The 13,508-nt window shown below is 36.2% G+C and overlaps 1 long non-coding RNA gene across 1 annotated transcript; it reads right to left on the reverse strand.

The window, feature by feature from the left end:
- Window positions 1-1,606: 1,606 nt before the first annotated feature.
- On the reverse strand, window positions 1,607-12,972 carry LOC118146705 (uncharacterized). The gene is made up of 4 exons (XR_004732543.3): window positions 12,834-12,972; window positions 6,891-7,054; window positions 5,050-5,179; window positions 1,607-2,615 (listed from the first exon to the last, which is right to left on the reverse strand). It is a non-coding gene; the product is annotated as an uncharacterized LOC118146705 (long non-coding RNA).
- Window positions 12,973-13,508: the final 536 nt, after the last annotated feature.

Here is a 13,508-nt window from a genome sequence, read left to right on the forward strand (position 1 = left end):
AGAAGAAATGCAGGATGATGGAAACCATGACAGCTATCTTAATTCTGTTCAATTTTTAAAAGGTAAACAAGTTTAAAGATGTCAAGGGTGTAAAGTGTACACCACATATTTAAATAGGACCGTGATGCAGAAAAAAAAGTATTCAAAAAGACATCTGTTTCTGCAGAAAAATACATAACATGCTTCAAAATTGAATAACGTGTCACACTGGAGAATAGAAAAATCATAAAATAAATGCATGCATCTGCAAAACTGTCGAAGATGTTCTCAGTTTCATGACATTTAATTATATTGAATTTCATCTTCTCAATTTCATGATTGATTACCTTTAGTTTCTCATAATCAACAGCGCTCAAGGTCAGTAGGTCTCACTTGTACCAGATAACCTGAATATTACTGGAGGGGAGGTTTGGGTCAACTTTCGATTCTTCAAATCTATTCAGGAGTGTTATTCTCCTCATTTCTTTTTTAAGTTTTTAGATTCAGGAGGTACGTGTGCAGATTTGTTGCCTGTATATACTGCATGAAGCTGCAGTTCAGGGTATGAAGGAACCAGTCACCCAGATGGTACCCAACAGTTTTTGTTTTGTTTTGTTTTGTTTTGTTTTGTTTTGTTTTGTTTTGAGACAGAGTTTTGCTCCATTGCCCAGGCTGGAGTACAATGGTGCGATCTTGGCTCACTGCCACCTCTGCCTCCCAGGTTCAAGCAATTCTCTTGTCTTAGTCTCCCAAGTATCTGGGATCACAGATATGCACCACCACACCCAGCTGAGGTGGTTTTTTGTTTTTGTTTTTTTTGTAATTTTAGTAGTGACGGGTTTTCCTCGTGTTGGTCATGCTGGTCTTGAATTCCTGACCTAGAGTGGTCCACCCACCTCGGCCTCTCAGAGTGCTGGGATTACAGGCCTGAGCCTACAGTGAGTTTTTCAACTCTTCCCCCTTCCCCTCCTCCAGCCCCTAGGAGTCCCCAGAATCTATTGTTGACAGGGCTACATTAAAACTTTTCAGTTTGTATATTTTTATATGTGGAGATCAAAATGTGTGTGGAAAAGGTAACTATAAAATGCTTGGTTTCAATGAATCCACTTTAATTCTGTGAGTTATACTAAAGCTCTAATTCACATAACTGTTTAAGACAATAAGCATAGCATTAAGCTATGTGAAGCACATGAGACATGCCTGGCTCCATTATTTTACATAACTTGGCTGTGAATACTAAAAGGACATTATATGCCAAAATTTTTTAGAAACAAAGGCTTTTATATATAAATTTGTTGTATTTTTATTTTTATTTTTTAAGTGGGCCATGTATATGGCAGAGCAGGCAAGTTTCTATTTGAACTTTTGTTTTGTATTGTTTTAAGAGAGAGAGGGTCTTGCTCCATCACCCAGGCTGGAGTGCAATGGCATAATCTCTGCTCACTGCAGACTGAAACTCCTGGGCTCAAGCAATCCTCCCACCTCAGTCTCCAGAGTAGCTGGGACTAAAGCTGCGTGCCATCATGCCTGGATAATTTATTACTTTTTGTGGAGACAGGCTCTTGCTGTGTTTCCCGAGGTGGTCCTGAAACCCTGGCCTTAATCAATCCTCCTGCCTTGGCTTCCCAAATATTTGACCTTACATGTGGTTTTATTAAAAGAAATAGGATGTTTCCAGTAATGGGAGTGAACCAAAGGAAGTAGTAAAAAATGTATTAAAATGTTAAATTTTACATTGAATTACATTTAAACATGTTAACACCAAAAGAAAATACCATTATCACATCACCAGCTTTTCATGTAATTCACGTATCATAGTAAAACGGCACCTGTAATTAATTTATACTAAATGGCACCTGTATTTGAAATGCTATGTTTTATATTTAATTACATTTAAAAGTATTGTTAACACTAAAAATATCATTATCACATCACCAACCATTCATGTTATTCACTTACCATAGTAAAATGGCATCTGTAATTTATACTAATGTGAAACACTGGTGATGTGGGCGGACTCTCAAGACATACTGAATGAATGGGCCTGAAGAACAGATCAATGTGGTGATGAGTCAGTCCAGTCATTCCTTCACAAAAAATGGACTAGATGTTCTGTATCCAGGAAATGAAATCGATTAGATCCCTGTTATGTCAACTTCCAGTCACAGTTCTTAATCATGCCTCATGGGGTAACCATTTTGTGCCTTTAGCGTATAAAAGTCCTGCTACTTTGTAGTTCAACACAGTACTCATTTCCCGAGTCTTATTTACAGAGAAGACAACTCATCTCTCTTCACAATTCATCTTACTTAAAGATGGTCTCCTATTCATAGATTCAAGAAAATATTTTAATTCTATCCCACAATTTTCCTGTAACTTCTTTTCTCGGGGAAGAGCGAGAATAGGGGTCTTGTTATTAAGTGGGAAAAAAATGAAGGAAGAGCTTAATTATTACAACAGCAGTATTTTCATCAAGGTATGGAGATGTCATTCTGTTCACTGACGGATCTAACAGTTCACCCAAGTCACATGGTGCTGTGTAGTCAGAAGAATCAGTGTTGCTCCAGGCACAGTGTTTATTCTTCTCTAGGAGACAGTCAAAATGTGGAGAGCTGCCAGCTCTTGATTTTAGCTGGCTAGAAAGATAAAGAGGAAATAGTTATTCATTAAATAACATTTTTACAATTAAAGGACAAAAGATATAAGAAGTAAATAGAATATTCTTTGGCTTCATCTACTTTATTACCACAACCCATAGTGCTGAATGTAGGCATAACCCTGATATGACTATGACCCTCTAAATATTTGATGAGTTCACATGTGCCTTACAGAAAATCTAATTTCCGGGTTATCACTAACAGTATGTTCTGCTTCAGACACTGTTTCTCTTCCCTGAGAAAATGCAGACCTTGAAGCATATACTTACTATATCTTAGCAACATTTGGATATTTCTGGTCAAGATAAGATATTATAAATAATAAAATTATTTATGAACAAATCCATTGATTTAGGATATATTTATATCAATGAAACCAACAAGAGGCAATGTCCAAAATTATGCAGAAGTATCAAGAAAAAAACCTTATTTCTTTATAGCTTCGATACACTCTCGTGTTGGTTTTATAAGATTTTATCAAGCCATTGTTGTATTAGAGCATACATGTTTTCTATAATCCTAGATATTGAATTTCTGATTTTTAAACTGATATAATTTTTGAAAATATGAAAATACAAAATAACTTAATTTTGATTTAAGTCAGTGTAAAACATAAATAATTATTTTGAGCAAGTAACAAATTGCATTATCATTATAGTTTCTTAGACTCTTACCTTAATTAATAATATTGGAATCTCATATATCCATAAAAATACAGCTGGAACGAACAGATGTGACTGAGGTATAAACTGCTCATCCATGTCCAGAATCCAAACATATGACATACTTTACTGCTGAAGATATATTATACAAAATACACAAAAAACGGTGCCTCAAACCTTTATTTTATTACTACTTCCAGAAGGAGGCATGCAGAAGAAACTTAAATTATTATTAATGCTTCAGGATATTCAAAGAAAATTTTATTTGTCCTACAGGAACCTTTGAGCCTGAATAAAATGAGCAAAATCAGCAATATTCTGAATGTTCAAAGCTTATTTCAGTCTACAAACATACTAAGATTTCTGTAAAGTTATGTCTTGAAGAGATTTATGCTTGCCTTGTTACATATTCACTTAATTGTAAGTTCCAAAATTCCTGTACATGAAAAATGCTACAGGGAGGGCTGAATTTCACTAGACTTTTGCTGAAAGATTATGATGTCTAGCATTGGATATTGAATTAACTTTAGCATTATTCTAGCTACTACTTATAGAAGAAAGGGAAGACAATATTTTTTGTTGAAAAGAAAGCCTGCAAGCTTATATGTGCCTCCTCTTCTGTCTTTTTCCCTCCCACTCTCCTCTGCTGTCTTCTGCTTGTTTCTCTCCCCCATCCCCTTTTATATAAATACTCATATACAATATCTGCAATATAAAAATCAGCTTTCAATATTTCTTATCAGAGCTTTTGTAGTTTGAAAGATATGAGAAAAGTAAGTTTAAATCTTGCTTTTGTTGAAAGGTGTTTAGTGAAACAGTAACATCTTTTCTAGTTGATATGCACTGATAGAATTTTACTGCAAACATGTACAAATTAGTTCAAATATCATATTTTGAAAAGTCTACTTTACCCTGATAAGAACAAAGAAGCATGATCAGTAGAACACTGAGGGCACTAAATCAGAAAAGGCACAATTTTATGAATTCTTTTACTCTTTCAAAAAACACAAGTGAGCCAAATATTCTTTTATCACTAAGGATATAATAAAAATAATTAGTGTTGTTTTCTCTCAAAAGCTCACAGTCTGGTAGAAAGGAAAATTATGCATAATGATAAGGGCATATGGTCTAGTTCACTTGAACACAGGTTGATACTGAGCTTCTCATACACATCAGCTACATTAAAGTATAAAAATGGTGGGCTGCAGGAATGTATTCCTGAAGAACGGGGGGCTTGAGCTTTTTTTTTTTTTTTTTTTGAGAGAGTCACACTCTGTCACCCAGGCTGGAGTGCAGTGGTGCAATCTTGGCTCACTGCAACCTCCACCTCTGGGTTCAAGAGATACTTTTGCTTCAGTTCAGTCTTTCAAGTATCTAGGATTACAAGTGTGTACCCCCAACCCAGCTAATTTTTGTATTTTTAGTGGAGACTGGGTTTCACTATGTGAGCCAGGCTGCTCTCGAACCCCTGACCTCAAGTGATCCACCTGCCTTGGCCTCTCAAAGTGAGCTAAGTTTTAAAGATTATTTTTTGGTCAAAGAATGTATATGGGAAAGATTACACTAAGAAAACAGATCAAGAGAGTGTAACATTGGGAAACTTCAAATTTTTGATGGATGAACTACAAGGAACACAAGAGAAAATGAGAAGCCAGAGAGGTGGATTGGGATGAATTCTTAGGTCAGATAAGGAAAAGTCTTATAATACGAATGCTTTTATTTTGGGAGGAAGAAGATAGCAGGCTACTTACAGATCTTAAGGAGTGGATTATGATGATTCAACTTGCATTTAAAAGTATAATCTTGGAGATAGTTGAGAAATTTACTGGAAGGATGATATGCATTACAAAGTCGTTTCCACTGTTACGTAAACAAATCAGCCTGAAATAAGGACGGAGGGGGGAGAAGAAGGAAAGACAGTCAGAAAATTCTGAGGAAGTAAAACAAATTGATGTGGTTAGTTTTAGGGAATATTGAATTTGAGATTCTGGCTGAGCTGTCTGGTTAATGGAAAGAAGATAGTTTGTGCACTCAGCACTAAAAACATATTTCCATGGTAGTTGAGACATTGGTTGTAGGTGAGCCATTAATGTTGTTAGGGAGTATAGTGAAAGGTAAAGGAAACCTGCGTAGATGTAGAATTTAATGCAAAGACTCCAAATTAGGGTTTCCCAAAGTTTAGGTCCACATCAAAGTTCCTCAAGGGACAAAGTACATTTCCACAAATCACAGTGGTTTATGATATGATATGGTTTGGCTCTGTCTCCTCAACGAAATCTCATCTTGAATTCCCATATGTTGTAGGAGAGACCCCGTGAGAGGCAACTGAATCACAGGGCAGGTCTTTCCTATGCTGTTCTCATGATAGTGAATACATCTCATGGGATCTGATGGCTTTATCAGTGGGTGTTTCCTTACACAAGCTCTCTCTCTTTGCCTGCCACCATACACGTAAGACACGACCTGCTCCTCCTTGCCTTTCGGATTCAAGCGATTCCCCTTCCTCAGCCTCCCGAGAAGCTGGGACTACAGGCGCACAGCACCACGCCCAGCTAGTAGATATGGGGTTTCACGGTGTTGGCCAGGATGGTCTTGATCTCCTGACCTCGTCATCTGCCCACTTAGGCCTCCCAAAGTGCTGAGATTACAGGTGTGAGCCCCTGCACCCAGCCAAAGTTTATGTCCACATCAAAGTTCCTCTAATAAACAACATTTTCACACTGTTGGTGGAAATGGAAGCTAGTATAGCCACTATGGAAATCTACATGGAGGATCCTCAAGAAAACAAAAATAGAACTACCATATTATCTAGCCATTTTACTTCTGAGATATACTAAAAAGATTTGAGAAGAGTGTTGAAGTGATACCTGCACTCCTATGTTCATTGCAGCATTATTCACAATCGTCAAGCTATGAAGTCAACCTAGATGAATACTATTCAGCCATAAAAAGAACACAATCCTGGCATTTGAGACAGTATAGGTGAACCTGGAGGGCTTTATGCTGAGTGACATATGCCAGACACAGAAAGACAAGTAACTGCAAGTGCTTACATAGGTATGGAATCTGAAACAACCAAACTAATGGAAGCAAATAGTAGAAGGGAGGTTACAGAGGCTAGGAGAGGAGTGAACGGGGAAAACGATGGCCAAAGGGTGCACAATCTCAGACAGAAGGAATATTCTTAATTTTGAGCTCTATTGAACAGCATGGTGAATAAAGGTAACAATACAATAGTGTACATTTCTAAATTTCCACAAGATTAAATATCAAAGAGTGATTAATCTATTTCAAATTATCACAATATCACAACACACTAGAATTTACATCATGTGCAACAAGTTCAAATTAAAATGAAACATTTTATACATCAAGTTAAAATACACAAAGGAGTTAACTTTAAAAAAATAGTTTGAGAAGTTTACTAGTCAGAAAGGTAAGCTTATTTTGCAGTAATAAACACCAATGACTTGGCCCCTCTCCCATTTTTTTTTTCACATACAGTCTCTTATAATATACTTGGGTGAAAGAGAGGATGAACATGAGATGGCTCTGCTTGACATTGTTCCTTGGGGACACAGCTTGACATTACCTTTATCACCCCTGCAGTCATTGGTCTCATCAGGAATAGAATGGGGGCTCTGGAGAATTACCCAGCATCTTTTCATTGCTGTCATTTGGAAAGGTAGATGGTACTTTCCGTCTCAGTTAATTGGCAAGAATGCAAGCGTCCTGGGAAGTGTAGTCTTCCATCTTCTTTCGAGGGAAAAAGAATTTTGGCGTTAGTAATATCTACCAGTAATGTGTGTCATGGGATGTATGTGAATGATGAAGTATGAAACCATTGACTTCCCAACAGTGTATAAAAGTGGGTGCAGAGGTGCAGATGGAGCACTAAGAAAACGTTCAAGGCTCCTAGTTTCTCTGTGGGCTTGTGACATCTACTTCCCACCTTAGCTAAGATCTGGCACCTCTTTGATGCTACTTGAATTTTAGGCAGACTAATGGTCCTTTAAGAAATTTGTGTTTGAAATCTTAGAACTTGTAAATAGGCCACCTGACACAGCAAAAGGGGCTTTGCAGATGTAATGAAGGACCTTGAGATGAAAAGGCTATCCTGGATTACACTCAGGGTCGGGGTGGGGGACAATGTCATCATAAAGTTTCTTATAAGAGAAAAAGGAAGGCAAGAGAGCAAAAGATAAGATGACACACACAGAGGTGGCAATGATGTCATCACTTGGTTTGAAGCTGGAGGAAGGGACCAGAAGCGAAGGAATGTAGGCAGCCTCCAGAAGCTGAAATAAGGCAAGGAAATTCATTTTCTCCCAGAGCTTCCAGAAGGAACCATCTCTGCTGACATTTTGATAACAGTTTTAAGTTATTAGTTATTCTAAACAATTATTTGTCTCTTGTCACTTTTGCTTAATCCTTCTGCACGTGTTTTGTAGACGTCCAAATCTTAACAATTCCTCAACTGCCTGTAAGTCACTCTCAAATAACTTAATGAGTATTAAAAATAACAATTGTAGTTCTTTAGGTAGCTTACAAATTTCCTTATAGATTTTTTATTTAACATTTCTTCTTTTAAAATATTTTTTTTTACTGGTTTGTGTGCAAGCTCATTGAATATGGAAATCAGAATCTATACATATTTTGTTTATTTTCATACGATGCCTTGCATAGAGATTGGCGTATGTGGAGCATCAATATAAATTTCCTGATTAATTAAACATGTCAGTCTCATTTCATATATTTCTAGATGTGCTCTTTAAATGGAGTTCCTCAAGTCTATTCTCCATCCATGGTGTCTGGCCCTCTTTGGATCCGGTCTTCTGTTGCCCTCTGTTGTAGTATAAATTGTGTTCCCCACAAATTCAAACATTAAAGTCCCAAATTCTAGTATTTCAGAATTTGATCTTATTTAAGTTGTTGAAGACATAATTCATTAAGAAAGCTAGGATAAGCCCCTGTTCCATTATGATAAGTGTCCTTATAAAATGGGGAACTTTGGACACAGAAGCGTAGGAGAAGAATATCGTGTGATCATATGCACATAAAGGCAGAGATGAGGTGATGCACCTGCAGGCCAAGCGATGCCAAAGATTCCCAGAAAACTAGAAGCCAGGAGTGAGGCCTGGAACAGCTTCTCCTTTACGAACTTCAGAAGGAACCAATCCTGTCGATACCTTGATCTGGAACTTCTATGCTCCTGAGCTGCGAGACAATAAACTTCTGTGTATAAGGCCCCTGGTTTGCTCTGGAATCCCGATAGACTGATAGGACTCAGTAATCTCTACTCCACAGTGGTTTCTCATACAGTTTAGGTTCGTTTTCAGAATCTGTTCAACTGTTTCTTTGTACAGCCTCTTAATGGTTGCATTAAGGGGGTGTAACCCTCACGTTGTTTTGCTCTCATCTCAGCAGAAACTGACTATTTATATTTTCAGCACGTGCAGCTTCTCAGAGAGTAAATACACATTCGCTTGCTTGTTCTCAATGTTTTGCACAAAGCTCTTCTTAGGGTTGATTTCATTTATTATCAATGAATTTTTCCTCTTGTACCTTTTTGCTCTTATTAATAATTTATATGAGTATTAGAAATGCTTATATCCTCTATAATTTGGTTTCCCTTGGTTTTTATCTAGTTGTAAATTTAGTTAAAGAACTCTATCTCTAGTGTCCAAATAAAGGAGTCCACGGTAATTTTATAAATTCCTTTCTCACCTTGCCTTTTTAATAATATGTGACCGTTTAAGAGCATGGCTACATAAAGTCTGCTAAAACCTATCTTTCCCAGATATTCTTATCTTAAAAAGGAAACAGGCAAAAGTGCATTATACAAATTGATGCAAAAGGATTCATGTGTGATAAAAAAATTTTTTGCATGGGCAAATTAGATAACATCAAAATAATTTGTGTTTATATGATTTTATGTATGAAAATTTTTGTGTGAAATAAAAGAATCTCAAGAATTTCCCCCAGACTACTTAATGGTAATTATTATGTTTTAAATTATATGAATTTACTTTAATTACAATTAAATATAGTCAAAATCAACTTTATTTTGTATTTCTTGTATAGATTAGTCAATCCTTACTTTTATATAATTCATAATACGTATGCTATTATATTTTATGACTTTTAAGTTATACGTTCTAAATGACTCTTTCTAATCATCATTTTTGATTGAATGTTTTGCATGTCTCATTCAAACCTTACGAGTCCTTTACGGTCCATATTAAGCACCAACTCCTCCGTAAAATGACTTTAATTGACTTTAACCCTATTAGTATCTGTTTAGGTAGCTTATGAATTATGTGCTTACAGATTTAATATTTGATGTTTCATTTACTGAAATATTTGTTTTTGGAGTTCAAGCTCATTAAATACAGAGATCAGGAACTAAATAATTATATAATATTAGATATAACTATATACTACATATCAGTATTATTATATTAGTATTAAATATATGTATACTTTTTAATATATGTATGTATTTTAATGGTATGCACATACTTTTCATCTATCCATACTTTTAATAGTATACACATACTTTTATATACATACTTCTTAATGGTGCTACTTCATGAAATTGAGTTGATTTCAAATAGTTGTTCTATTTTTTGAAATATAAATTCTAAAAGCAAAGTTAAAATTCCATTTCAAATTTCATATTCCGTTGCAGAGATTAAGATAAAAATTACAAACATAAAATATTATGTAACAGCATGAAGATTATGGCCATTTAAAAAATAATTTTTAGGTATTTACATTTCTTAAAACACGAGTACCAAAAAAATAATTACTGAGTAGCATTTTGCACCCAACCTGACATCTGTTTGTCAGTCAAGAAACGTTTATTGAATATATACAATGGAGACAAGAATGTTATAAATCATTTTAGAATTTTCAACCATAAATTTTTTTACATACTATGTTTTCCCATGAGAATAAACGGCATGTCTCTTTGGTCATTAGATAGCCCTGATACATGTGACTGGGGTATGATTTTATTGAGATAGAAATGTTTTATTATTTTTCTCTTTGTTGAGAACATCATTTTTCTTTCCTACCTTGAAATGACATCTTAGGGTATGATTGACAGGATGATGAGAGCAGTTAAACAGTGACATTTTTAGTTTCAATTTAAAAGAGTAATTCTCTGAGCTCAAGATAATTCCATAGAACTGCTTTTATACAATGCTAGTAATTTTATGGATATGTCAGTACAGTATATAAGGCAAAACTGAATTGAACATGAAAAGTATCATTAGCATCGCATGAGTCATACATATCATCAAAATGCCACTTAAAAATAAATGGAAAGGTATGCAGAGTGACAGACAGGCACAGACCAATCAGCAGCACATTGCAGAAATAGAGGGAAAACGCAGAGTCTTGCATAAAAGTTATTATTCCTGAGAAGAACAGTTTCAGAATGGCTTCAATATAGCTTGATTGTATTAATTTTTTTAATTAACAAGATTGATGATAGAAGAGTTACAGCATTGTCGAAATGTCTGTAGGCAAAATAGTAAAGCATTTTTTATTGTTGACATAACACAAAACAGAACCAGTCAAAAGCAGAGGCCAGAAACAACAGGCTGCTGTATCATGGTGTCCTTCACTGGTAAGAGAAGAAACAGCAGGGATTTATGCACAATTTTAATTGTACTCAGCAAATGTTTAACCACAGGTTTTATAAAATTAGGTAAGTTCATAAGGAATACACTAAGGGTGCATATGACCATTTCAGGGAGACACGGGGAGATAACAAATAGAAATGCTTCAGATTTGAGCTCTAGAAAATTAGTTCCTGTGTTTGTGCTGTTTCCCAAAGAGTTGGTTTGACTCCTGGCCAGACACTCAATGATATATGCCAGTGGGCAAATTATTTAACAGTTCTGTCTTTTGGCTTTGGAAGATACGAAAAATTTTAAATACTTTAATATCTTTAATAATGTAATCATTCCGTATCACCACAGAAGACACAGCAAACTTCAGAAATAGAAAGTAAACAAGCAATGGGGAAAGGATTCCCTGTTTAATAAATGGTGCTGGGAAAACTGGCTAGCCATGTGCACAAAGCAGAAACTGGACCCCTTCCTGACACCTGACACTAAAATTAACTCCAGATGGATTAAAGACCTAAACATAAGACCTGGCACCATAAAAACCCTAGAAGAAAATCTAGGTAAAACCATCCAGGACATAGGAGTAGGCAAGGACTTCATGACCAAAACACCAAATGCATTGGCAACAAAAGCCAAAATAGACAAATGGGACCTAATCAAACTCCACAGCTTCTGCACGGCAAAAGAAACAGTCATTAGAGTGAATCAGCAACCAACAGAATGGGAAAAAATTTTTGCAGTTTACTCATCTGACAAAGGGCTGATATCCAGAATTTACAAAGAACTAAAACATATTTACAAGAAAAAAACAAACAGGCCCATTCAAAAATGGGCAAAGGATATGAACAGACACTTTACAAAAGAAGACATACATGAGGCCAACAAACATATGAAAAAATGCTCATCATCACTGGCCATCACAGAAATGCAAATCAAAACCACATTGAGATACCATCTCACGCCAGTTAGAATGGCGATCATTCAAAATCTGGAGACAACAGATGCTGGAGAGGATGTGGAGAAATAGGAACACGTTTACACTGCTGGTGGGAGTGTAAATTAGTTCAACCATTGTGGAAGACAGTGTGGCGATTCCTAAAGGACCTAGAAATAGAAATTCCATTTGACCCAGCAATCCCATTACTGGGTATATATCCAAAGGACTATAAGTCATTCTACTATAAGGACACATGCACATGAATGTTCATTGCAGCACTGTTTACAATAGCAAAGACCTGGAACCAACCCAAATACCCATCGATGATAGACTGAACAGGGAAAATGTGGCACATATACACCATGGAATATTATGCAGCCATCAAAAACGATGAGTTCGTGTCCTTTGTAGGGACATGGATGAATCTGGAGAACATCATTCTCAGCAAACTGACACAAGAACAGAAAATGAAATACTGCATATTCTCACTCATAGGCGGGTGATGAACAATGAGAACACATGGACACAGGGAGGGGAGCATTACACACTGGGGTCTATTGGTGGGAATAGGGGAGAGACAGCGGCAGGGGGAGCTGGAGAGGGATAGCATGGGGAGAAATGCCAGATGTGGGTAAAGGGGAGAAAGCCAGCAAATCACATTGCCACGTGTGTACCTATGCAACTAGCTTGCATGTTCTGCACATGTATCCCAAAACCTAAAATGCAATTAAAAAAAAGAAAGTTAGCTTTCACATACAGAGTAAATATTTTTTCTTAACATAAACAATGTTGCGTGTAGATTCTTAGAATCAAGCCTATGTGATAATGAGGCTGACAGAGACTAAATGAAAAATTAGTATTTGGAATCCAACTCTGTATCAGTTTGTTTTCTCACTGCTGATAAAGACATACCCGAGACAGGGCAATTTACAAAAGAAAGAGATTTAGTTGGACTTACAGTTCCAAATGGCTGAAGAGGCCTCACAATCATGGTGGAAGGCAAGGAGGAGCAAGTATGTCTTACAGGATGGCAGCAGGCAAAAAGAGAGCTTGTGGAGGGGAACTCCGCTTTTAAAAACCATCAGATCTCATAAGACTTACTATCACAAGAACAGCACAGGAAAGACTTGGCCCCATGACTCAATTACCTCCCACTGTGTCCCTCCCATAACACATGGGAATTCCAGATGAGATTTGGGTGGGGACACAGCCAAACCACATCACACTTAGATTTGAGTCATGGCATCTCCAAATCCTCCTTTGATAAGTCTCTTGGAGCCATGCTTTAAATTGCAGGATTCTTTGTTTCTTCTGATGTAAAATGTAAATGCGATAATGAGTATTTCATAGCTTTTGAGAAAAAAACGCAGATAATTTATAAATGTTTTCAGCACAGCACATGACATGGTGAATGCTCAGTGATTTTTAGCTATTCCGATCATGATTTCTTAATTAGGTACCTTAATTAGGATTTTATTCTAGATAACTGCTTCCCAGAGAACCTTCTGTGATGATGAAAATGTTCTAATACTCATTGCCCAGTATGTAGTCAATGAACACATGTGCATATTGAAATTCAAATGTAGCCAGTGCATCTGATGAACTAGTTTTTATTTAATTAATTTCATTTAAA

Source organism: Callithrix jacchus, chromosome 13 (assembly GCF_049354715.1).
Source record: "Callithrix jacchus isolate 240 chromosome 13, calJac240_pri, whole genome shotgun sequence".
Lineage (NCBI taxonomy): Eukaryota > Metazoa > Chordata > Mammalia > Primates > Cebidae > Callithrix > Callithrix jacchus.